Raw genomic sequence first — 9,951 nt, 5'->3', positions numbered from 1 at the left:
TGGTTCATCATTTGAATCGATCTTTTTTAATATAGACTAACTGCTAATCACGCAAGAAGACTAAGAACCTATCCAAAAGGCTCACACAAGACTCGTAAAATAATCTCATATAATTCTCTGGTTATAAGCTAAGTGACTAATGGTTCTAAGCCCACTATCGTTATACACCTTTTAATTATCTATCTTTAACACATATAAAGGTTTACTAATTCAATTAGGTTGATTCTATGTTCCATTAGATATGTCTTATGAATATCTACAATCTTGTAGAAGAAACCACAGGCCAATTAAGACCATAAGGGGTCCAAACAATCAAAGTATGGAAAATTAAGCCCAAGTCAACTAGACAAGAAGCCCATTACACAAGGCCTAGTCCACTACGGCCAACCAACGGTCAACATCTAGTCATAGGAATTCAATTAACGGTCACTAACCGTCAATGTTAGTCAAAGGGCCAAAGACAAGTCAATCGGTCAATGTCTGAATCGGTCAACTGATAAACTCAGTCAACTAACTGAGTCAAATCGGGTGATTCAATGGGTCAACTCAGACAACAAGAATGATTCAGATAAGTCAGGTTACATCTGACTCAGTCAGATTAACTGAGTCAGCTAAACAGAATAGTCTGACATCTGACTAACAAATCAACAAGGCCTGTAACTATTACAGCTTCAATTCCTACAACATATCCTTGTTCTTTATCATACAATTCTACAATGTTTATTCACATTAACTTCATCACTGAGATATAATCAATCCAAGTGAACTTCATAATCAATTTACAAGCTAAGATTACCTGCAGTTGCAGTTTTAGGCTTTCACAACAAACACTAACTATAGTCCCACAACTATCATTTCAGTCACACCTCCAACACTCGACATAACTCTCCAACAGCAGCATCATTATCAATTTAACCCATTCCATACAACATCCCAAACAACATCACTAACCCTGTGGCTTCATTACAGCACCACTACCTGTTATGCACCCTTTATAGCCAACACAAACAACACCAACTACCAACAGTACGTCTCTAACAGCCACTGATATCCATTGCAACTTCAAAGCATTCCTCTAAAGCATATCTCAGTTTCATTCATGTCCTCACTAGCAACAACATTTCCCACTGCAACACATAATACTTATCACCACTATTAGCTGAGTAACACTCAACTATATCACATACCACCTGCCTCAATATCAATCCCTAAATCGCCAATTCAATTATCTTCAGTTCAGTACTAACACCTGCAACAATAGACCAGTGTTTACAAATTACACTAGTTACAACTCCAACATCAATTATTGTTCTTTCCCTTAACTTAAAGCAACACCAGTTCACTCCAAATCCATACCTTCATAAATCTCAGTTCAATTCACAATCATACAAACTTTGAAATCAAAACAATTCAACTCAAACTACTTCAATTAAGATAAATTACCTCAAAAAAAGTTCAGCTCAAGCAATTGATTCACTTCAGCAACCTATCGATATTCATCACCATCTTTGAATTCATCTCAGAATTGAACTCAGCGAAACCCTAATTAAAACAAAACCTTAATTCGTCGATTCTCCTTTGAAACATCTTAAAACAGCAATTAGACAACAACCCACTTCTATTTCATCCATTATCAACTCGATCTCATCATCAGCATCTCTATACAAACCTAATTTCAAATCCAGAAAACCCCAACTTATTTACAGAAATACAACACCCCAAATATTCTCTTCTCTAATTCAGAATCGAAAACACTTACTCAATCTTCAACACCAGTAACCCACCCTTGATTTTCCTCCTCTTACTTGATCTCCAAAATCGCCAGATGAAAGACAGGGGAGGAGCAAAAGAAGAAATAATAAACGAGAAGAGAGAAGAGAGAAGAAGAAAATAAATGAAGAAATGAATTTCTTCTCGATCCAATTTGGGATAAGGCCAGCGAGATTGTTAAAGGAACCCGACCAAATGATAAGGGGGAAGTCAGGCGGTTAAGATTAAAATGACAATTCTGCCTTTCATAATAATCTGATGATATCTTCTTCGTCATGTGTCCGAATGACACGTTCGAGTAGTCCATTTCGCGTAACATTTTGAGATCTAACCAACGGTACTAAATTTGTATCTACATCGTTGTTAAATTAATTCCTATTAATTATCGTTCGCGTTAATCTAATCAAGTTATTACTGGCTAATACGTCCCTTGACTAGTCTAATAGCGTTGACGAGCTTGAGGGTCTTTACATTCTCCCCACCTTGTAAATTTTCGTCCTCGAAAATCAAACCATCCTTCTAGTCTTCAAAACTCCCCACCTTATAGAATAATATTACTTCTCATCTAAGCGCAAACAATATAAAACAAAGCACAAACCTATATGGCTTTCTACAACTAAAATTTGTAGGTCTAGGTTCAACTATGTTGATTTCAAGTTATAACAAATATGGAGGTCTAAGTTTCTTACGCTAATTTCTATCTTACAAAATACTTGTCTCTAATTACAAGGGAGATTCCTACAAATATTTCTATGTGAGTTTATAATTATCGGTTTCCTAAAGAATTTTACTAAGCTTCTATGATCGGTCATCTCTGAATGCAGTTTCCCTTTCAAGGTTGGCCAAGCCCAACAATGCCTTCCTACGAACAGAGAAAACACAACCTTCACTATTCCCCAGTGCTGGATTAACTAATTATTAATTTATTAAAATTAATAGTATTCATAAAACACAATTGGTGTAAAATTTATTTTGTAAAAAATTAATTATTTTATAAAAACACAATTAATTAATAATTTATTTCATAAAATTTGAAAACACAATTATTAAAATTAATTAGTCTCTAAAATTTTATCGCAACTGGTGTAAGTATTATAATTTATTTTGTAAAAAATATAAATAGTTCACAACATTTTAAACAATTTAGTTATCTAAATTATTACATATTATCTTCAATGTATCTATTTGTTTATTTCATTATGTGATCGGATATAAGTAAATAACCACTAACAATTTGTCATAATCATTTGGTATTAATATTTTATTATCATTATAACATTTATTTTCTTACGCCGATAAAAGTTAATCATAATTAAATTTTATATTATTGCTAAATAATTCTTAAGTTGTACTATTAATAAAAATTACATTTTGTTGTTATTATCCTATAATTATTATAATAATATTTTTATTATTAACATCGATGGTCGAACTCTTATTCTAACTAGTCTTCCAATTATTATTGAGTCCCAAAGGTATCATTAACATTTATGTGATAATAAATTATTGACCCTACATATAAGTCAAGGTGCTTAAAAAGTATATATGTGACTTTCAAGATTTATCAATAATACTAATCTCAGTATTTTTAGTATTGAATTGTGTACCTGTTCATACTATTTAGATCAAATTATTCTCAAATCCATATCAGCTAAATCTATTGGTGTACTGTACAATTTTTACTTCATTACAAACAAACAAACAAATCAATCAATCAAATAATTCTTTTAACCATAGATAGTTTTTAGTGATTAAGATTTATCTCACAACCTTACCCAGTTCAAACTAACCTATTTCACTAACTAGCACCGGCTAATTTCTATCATTTCCCATATAAGATCTAATAGTGAGCTCTGATACCAAAACTGTAGCGTCCCGAAGCTAGCATCTGAGTAATCCAAGAGATTAACTAAATAAAAAGGGACCACAAATCTACAACAAATACTTAAGCATTCAATTAAGAAATCTGCTATAAAACTTAACCCAAAACTAGCCTCGCTCAGAAATATATATATATATACAAGAACTTCTCTCAAATGATACATATACAATATTCATTTGGTTTACAAATATTATATACAACATATAGACATAACAGAAGTTAACTAATTAACGGAGTCAACTCCTTGAAGCTTCCGTTGCGCAACTCTGATCCGAATCTCAAACTGAAAGTGGGAATGGGTGAGCACATCATCCGTAAAATGGGTGCCCAACAGGAATAACATTTAACTTTAAAGAAATCATGAGTAAGATTTGGAAAACAATTCATGTTTTCCCAAACATCAAAGTGACTAAGTCACTGGAAAAGCACAAACAATGTATATGGACAAACTCTTTCTTCAAAAAATATATACTAGTGATGCCGGGATTTTCACACCTACATATCTATATTGATGCCGGGTTGTTCCACACCTAATAAGCATAAAAGCTGAATTCATGTAGATATAAATGAAGGAGCGTATCATATATACCACACGTGGAAATTCTCATTTCCAATAACAATTCATAGTAACAAACATTACAAGACCTTTCCAATTCATGGAAAGATTCAAAGAATCAACAGAACAATCATAATAAAACCTAAACAATGTATGAAATGCACAAATAGACAATGCATGAGTTTGTAAAACATAAACTTTTTTAAAAGAAACAATGGTTTCAAAAGAGTTAAAAGTGTTCCCACCTCTTTTGCTGACAAGCCACGCCTACCTCGAGATCCATGATCCACTGGTTCATCCTTTTAATCGATCGTTGTTAATATAGACCAACTGTTAATCACAAAAGAAGACTAAGAATCTAGCAAAAAGTCTCACACAAGGCTCATAAAATAATCTCATATAATTCTCTGGTTATAAGCTAAGTGAAGTATATAATGGTTCTATGCCGACTATGGTTATACACCTTTTCATTATCTATATTTAACATATATAAAGGTTTACTAATTCAATTATGTTGATTATATATTCCATCAGATATGTCTTATGAATATCTACAATCTTGTAGAAGAAACCAAAGGTCAATTCGGACCATAAGGGGTCCAAAAAACCTAAGCCCAAGTTCACTAAACAAGCCCATTACACAAGGCCTGGTCCACTAGGGACAACCAACGGTCAACGTCTGGTCATAGGAAGTCAATTAACGGTCACTAACCGTCAACGTTAGTTAAAGGGTCAATGTCAAGTCAATCGGTCAAGGTCTAAATCGGTCAACTGATTAACTCAGTCAACTAACTGAGTCAAATCGGGTGATTCAATGGGTCAACTCCGTCAACAAGACTGATTCAGGTAAGTCAGGTTACACCTGACTCAGTCAGCTAAACAGAATAGTCTGACATCTGATTAACAAATCAACACAAGGCCTAAACTATTACAACTTCAATTCCTACAACATGTTCTTTTTCTTTATCATATTATTCTACAATGTTTATTCACATTAACTTCATCACTGAGATATAATCAATCCAGGTTAACTTCATAATTAATTTACAAGCTAAGATTACCTGTAGTTGCAGTTTTAGCCTTTCACAGCAAACACTAACTATAGTCCCACAACTATCATCTCAGTTACACCTTCAACACTCAACTTGACTCTCCAACAGCAGCATCATTATCACTTTAACCCATTCCAAACAACATCTCAAACAACTTTTTCATCACTAACGTTGTGGCTTCATTACAATACCACTACCTGTTATGCACCCTTTAGAGCCAACACAAACAATACCAGCCACCAACAGTACGTCTCTAACAGCCACTGATATCCATTGAAACTTCAAAGCATTCCTCTAAAGCATATCTCAGTTTCATTTATGTCCTCACTAGAAACAACATATCCCACTGCAACACATAATTCGTATCACCATTATTAGCTGAGTAACACTCAACTATATCACATACCACCTGCCTCAATCTCAATCCCCAAATCACCAATTCAATTATCTTCAGTTCAGTACTAACACCTGCTACAATAGACCAGTGTTTACCAATTACACTAATTACAACTCCAACATCAATTATTGTTCTTTCCCTTAACTCAAAGCAACACCAGTTCACTCCAAATCCATACCTTCATCAATCTCAGTTCAATTCACAATCATACAAATTTTGAAATCAAAACAATTCAACTCAGAATACTTCAATTAAGATAAATTACCTCAAAAACAGTTCAGGTCAAGCAACTGATTCATTTCAGCAACCTATCGATCTTCATCACCATCAGTTCTTGACCAAACCCTAATTCAATTCCCAAATCTGAACTTCTCTAATTCAAACTGTTGGAGAACTGCTCGGTTGAACCCACTAGCGTTGGTATTTCAAGTTAATTGTCAATTTTAGTTTCCAAAATGCATTCTTGATTTAGCATACTAAAGATAGTTTCGGACTAAATTAGGTCTACAAGTTGAATCGAAGTTATCCTTAAAAGGATGAATATTGAAGACTACAAGAAGACATCAACAAGTAATTCATCAACAAAGTTATGTAATTTATTGCATATAGGTTCTTATTCAATTCTACCTTTCTAATCTATCAAGATAAATGCTCACTCTATGGAACAATTCCAATGACGGTAAATGTACATTTATGTATATATACTTGAGGTTATTTGATTCATGACCTTGGAGACAATAAACTTTATCCTTATAAAGAATCTCATGTTATGGTTAATGAGCTAATGAAAACAACGAGCCAAGAATCACTCAATTCTGAGTTATAGTGATGATGTTATGAGTGATTTATTAAAGTAACAGTTATAAGTGTTGTTGTAACTGTTACAGTTCGTTAGTAGGAATCAATCTGTGGGCTGTTTGTAACAGTTCTCGGAGTTGGGCCCAATTATGTGACTAGGAGTTTTTTTTTGTCAAATTGATGTTTCCTTTTCTAGGCAAGATGGCTATTAATCCAAACATATTTGATTGCCATATAAAGTGTTTGTGATAACTTTAAATTCCTACCTAAGTTAAAATGTGATTTATTCACATAAATATAATATTTGCTAATTAATTATTTATTTAATTATTTTGGCGAGAGTTGTAATTTATGAAAGACTCCCAAAATTATGAGAGTCTTGAAAAAGGAAACAACTTTGCTTAGTTTTCAAGCTATGTTTCACTATAAATAAGGGTTCGTGGGTGCTACACGTTTTTTTATCCCCTTTGGAAAATTAGCGTAAGCTTTTCAAGTTGTTTCTATGTTTTCTGTTCTTCGTGAACAAGAGTGAGATAAAAGTATTTGTATTGGGGATCACAAAGCCAAGTTGAATTAAATATCCGTGATTGATTATACAACTTGTAAACTAGGTTTTTCACCTCTTGTCTATTCTAAGGTTTTCTCTTCTAATATAAAACCATTCAAGAGTTCTTGATAATAAACCCTAGGTTTTGATAGATTTCAGTTTCCGTTCATATACCAACACTTGTTAGTCGAAATCGGAAACTAGAAAGAAAAACTTCTTTTGAGGCATCTCGTAAAAATCCTTGAGAAGTTTTAGACAAGATATATATAGATTTATTCTAGCTGTTCTTGTGGTAGAATAATTAGGTTTCTCTTCCTTTATTGAAGACTATAATAATCCCTAATCTACAAGTTTGTTTTGATATTACTTTTACCTAGTAATTGTTTTTATCAAAATAAACACAAGATTTACAAAACCTTGATTTACATCTAAAGGAAAATCAAACCGGTGTTTTGTGCAAACAAAATATTGAATCGTATCAATTGTTGTGGTGTATCTTATAAAGAGAACCTTGGGTTCTGCTAGAAGATTTGTGTGACGAATTTCTAAAGAGAATCAGTATTCTGCTAGGAGTTCTATAAGTGATGAAGAAGGTATTACATCTAGTCCGAATAGGTAGTAGGAAATTGGTGTAACGACTTATAATCAATGTGTGTTTATTCTGGACTAGGTCCCGGGGGGTTTCTGCATTTGCGGTTTCCTCGTTAACAAAATTTCTGGTGTCTGTGTTATTTCTTTTCCGCATTATATTGTTTATCTTTATAATTAAAATATAACAGGTTGTGCAAATATGTTATGTTCAATTAATTGGGAATTGGTTGTTGATTAAAATTATTGACACTTGGATATTGGTTTTTGATACCTTCCAAGTTATTTCTTATGTTCAATCGGGCTCGCAAATTCCTATTTGTTTGATTGCAGGTTGAATTGAGAAATAGAGATATAACTCTTTGATATACTTTTCTTAAGATTGAGTTTGACTGTCTAGTTGATTCTCTTGAAAGTATATTGGAGTTAGTCAATAGAGATTGCCAAACGAATTATTGGGTGTGGTTGTTAGACCCCCTCTTTTTCAATTGGTATCAGAGCAGGAAAGCACGCTAAGACCTTATAAGTCAGTGTTTGAAGCAATCTGGTTGTTATGGACATAAGTGCTATCTCTATAAACGTACTACCAGTCTTTGATGGCACGAACTATTTATGGTGGAAAATTGATATGCGTTCTTTTATTCAAGCGCGATATTTTCAATCATGGGTTCGTATTGTTAATGGCTATGATCCTTCATTAGTTACAGTAGACGGTGTAACTGTTGCGAAGAATATTGATGAATATAGTGATCTTGAGATTCTTGCAGCAAAACAAAATTCTGAAGGATTAAATGCTATCATCCATGCCATTACCCCATATCTTCAGCACCACGTGACTACGTGCAATAAATCTAAATAGGCTTGGGATATCTTAGAAACCGTATTTGAAGGGAATGCCGCAGAGAAAGAAGAATGGCTTCAAAACCTAGCATCTGACTGGGAAAAACTTCGCATGTCTGATGAAGAAACCTTTGATTTGTTTGACCAAAGACTTTTTCAAATAGTTAACACCTCATATTCATTAGGAAGAACCATTCCTGAGAAAGATATTGAGTGCAAAATTCTCAGGTCTCTACCATCAAGATACGAGTCTAAGAAACATGCCATTGAAGAAGCAAACAATCTTTCTACACTCTCTGAAAATACTCTTGATGAAAAGTTAAAGATCTTTGATAATGAACACACATCTAGAAAAAAGGTGATTTCTCTTAAAGCTGTAAACAATTCTGAATCCTCTAAGAATAATTCTGGTTCGCCAGATACTAAGGATGTTACTCCATGATAATTTAGAAAATTCTTGAGAGACAGGAAAAATAGTTTTTCTAAAAGTACAACATCTTCTAATGATGATGTACAATGTTATAACTATCGTGGTTTCGGGAACTTGTCTTCAGTATGTCCTAGCTGGAGCCGTAGAAAATCGGCATATACAACAGCTTTGCCTACTCTTGATGATGGACCTGAATATTATAATACCCAAGAGTACGCAGGCGAGGTTGCATTAGCTTCTGAAAGAATTCTTTCGGATACTGATTCTGATTCTGATGAAGAAGTGTTCCATGTGGATCCAGTTGCTAATAATCTTCTTAAGGAATGTCATCAAAAACTCTCGAAAGCTGAAAATACCATTTTCAGTGAGAAAGTTAAATATGACAGACTTCGTAGTCGGAATAAATACTTGCAAAACCAACTTGATTCTAGTGGTGTAAGAGATTATATCAACGAAATACGAAAGCTTAAAGAATAAATTTCTGAAGCTCGTGATCGGGAAATTATTCTTCAAGCAAAGCTAGATAACTTGGAGAGCATTGAGATGAACTTGTTATTTGATTCGGAACGAGAAGATCTCAAATTTCAATGTGAATCATCCAAGAATGATCTAGTTATTGCGCTTGAAAAGGTCAAAAGTTTGGAAGAAGAAAACTCGAGCTTAAAAGAGAGTTTGTCTAGAAATAGCAGCTAAGATAAATTAACCTCGATACTGGGAGCATGTAGAATTTATCATGATACATGAGGACTGGGCTATGAAGGAATAGACGCTCCTAGTATTTGCAAAGAGTTAAAATATGTCAAAGCTAAATATTCTTCTCAACCAAAACCTTCCACGGTTGACAAATATAAAGCAACTCTATCAACTGCTAATAACGAAAATAGGAAATCATGTCAAGTTCCAAAGCAAGCACATACACATTCAGGTAAAACTAAACATAACTTTTTCCTTTCTACTAAACATTGTTTTTATTGTGGAAAACCAGGTCACTTCCAAAGGAATTGCAGATTTCTTAAACGAGATAAAACCAGATTTGATTCTGTTAAGATGACAAGATCTGATGTTCCAAACTGGAGAAAACCTGTGTCTCA

At 33.5% G+C, this 9,951-nt stretch overlaps 1 long non-coding RNA gene across 1 annotated transcript; it reads right to left on the bottom strand.

The window, feature by feature from the left end:
* Window positions 1-676: 676 nt before the first annotated feature.
* LOC113278883 lies at window positions 677-1,905 on the bottom strand. The gene is made up of 2 exons (XR_003325638.1): window positions 1,444-1,905; window positions 677-1,249 (listed from the first exon to the last, which is right to left on the bottom strand). It is a non-coding gene; the product is annotated as an uncharacterized LOC113278883 (long non-coding RNA).
* Window positions 1,906-9,951: the final 8,046 nt, after the last annotated feature.

Source organism: Papaver somniferum, chromosome 1, assembly GCF_003573695.1.
Source record: "Papaver somniferum cultivar HN1 chromosome 1, ASM357369v1, whole genome shotgun sequence".
Classification (NCBI taxonomy): domain Eukaryota; kingdom Viridiplantae; phylum Streptophyta; class Magnoliopsida; order Ranunculales; family Papaveraceae; genus Papaver; species Papaver somniferum.
The sequence above is the reverse complement of the archived record's forward strand: the minus strand, read 5'-3'. Positions and strand labels throughout refer to the sequence as shown.